The sequence below is a fragment of the Sciurus carolinensis genome, chromosome 17, assembly GCF_902686445.1.
Source record: "Sciurus carolinensis chromosome 17, mSciCar1.2, whole genome shotgun sequence".
Taxonomy (NCBI): Eukaryota; Metazoa; Chordata; class Mammalia; order Rodentia; family Sciuridae; genus Sciurus; species Sciurus carolinensis.
This window is the reverse complement of record NC_062229.1, coordinates 12,215,328-12,217,329: the sequence shown is the minus strand read 5'-3', so window position 1 is coordinate 12,217,329 and position 2,002 is coordinate 12,215,328.

The following is a 2,002-nucleotide window of genomic DNA, read 5'->3' as shown; positions in this document are numbered from 1 at the left end:
CTATGTCAAGGACACCTGGGCTATATGATCCCATACAAGAGCATCCACAACACTTAATTACCCAAAGATCACAGGAGAGATTTTCCATGATAGAAAAAAAAGAATAAAAGGTACAAATAGAAAGGGCCAGGTGACTCTTAGGTCTGGGGTAAAACATATTCTAAGTCTATCCCATTCCAATGCTCCAGTGCCCATTAACAACTGACTGGATTCATTAATAAACTTACTATTTCCTCAATGGTTGAATTCTTTTTTTTTAAACCAACATTTGCTTATGTGCCACACAAGTTGTGGAGATACTTGCTGTTTTCAATATCCATTAAACAGTGTGAGTACGGAGAAAGAAGACTGACACACCTTCTGCATGTTGTAGCAGGTCTGTGAATCTAGAAGAAAATGTTGATTTCCTGAGTCACATCCCACAGTACTGTCCATTTTCCTGTACTCCAATGGAAATAATATTTCTAATACAGAATCACTTGATTAGTAATGTTAGAAAAATTATTACTTGATGGACATCAGGGACATTTTTGCTGGTACCTATTAAGACAATATAGGTGATGAATGATATCAGGATAACAAGCGTAGATGACTATTAGTAAAACTGAATATTCAACAATTCTTGAAGTTGAACATCTACTCCCCAAACTCATATTGTTTAGAAATTCTCACTTGTGTGATATTAAGAGAGGCACAAAATTTTTGAAAGAGTTTTCCTAATAATAAACTAACAAACTAAACAATGTCCTGCTCCTGTTAATGCTGAGTATCAGTTAGAGGATTTGAAGTTGATGCTTGTACTCCACAGGGAATCATAGAACCACGTGGTGATATAAACCAGGGTCAGCTGGTCATGTGGTGTTGGATATAACCTAGATGAGCATTAGGTACCCTATAGGGAAGTTTTTAAAGGAACTCTTCATAGGCGTATAGAGAATGGAATCATGTAGAGATAACAACAATTCAGATTTCACAGATGACAATTCAAATAAATACAAAATATTTGGTTCAAAGAAGATACAAAATTCCACACTTTAGCACAGATATTGTGTATTATTGATGGTACAAAGAGTTAATGTTAAGGAACCGTGTTCTAAAAGACAAGAGCATTTCAAAGCAATAATTCCCAGCTCTGGTGGAAGAAAAGATTATCAAGAAATTCACATGAAGATATTCTGATTAAATTGTTTGTTTTTTATCTGAGACCATGGTATCTGGATATTGCAAAATACCCATAGGTAAATATATTAATTAATGAGACCAAAAATGACTAATCTACATAACAGACTCAAAATAAAAACCTTTCTACTGACAAATCTATTTTGTAGATAATTATTGCTTCATTTTACAGATGAGGAAACTGTTCGGCTATGTTTACATTATTTCCTGTCAGTTTTTTATAATTTTTTCCCAATTAAATATTTATGTGAGGTAACAGAATAACCAGTTGCCTTCAAGTAAAACTGCTAATAAGAAAATTGTAAACCATGTGAAAAGAAATTACTTAGGCATAAGAAGTTTGAGAATAAAACCTTGGTTTTGGGATTTTCCCTGTATCTAAAGTTTTGAATGGTATATAAGAGGGTCCATGACACACAGGAAGCCATGAAGCATTATTAGCAGAACAATATAGAATGCAGAATTTAAAAATGAAGTAAAGAGGTATTTCTATGCCCCATACTTTACTTACATTGCATGATGTTGGTACAAACAAACTAGTATAAAATAAAAAATTTCAAGTGCTTAATATTTCATTAATTTTCAATGACAAGTGCAGTATGCATTAATTCCACATTTGTGCCCAATGATGTCATATGGGTATTTGAATTCAACTAAATCATATTTACCATAATTTGAAGTCCATCAGAGTAAAGTTCAGCAATTATAGAGTAAATGATTTTTTTCTTTGTCTTTTCTTTAGTTCTTTTTTTTTTAGAGTAAATGATTTTTAAAGGACCGTAGAGTGAGAAAGACATTATTACCTCATGTACCTGTGTGACTG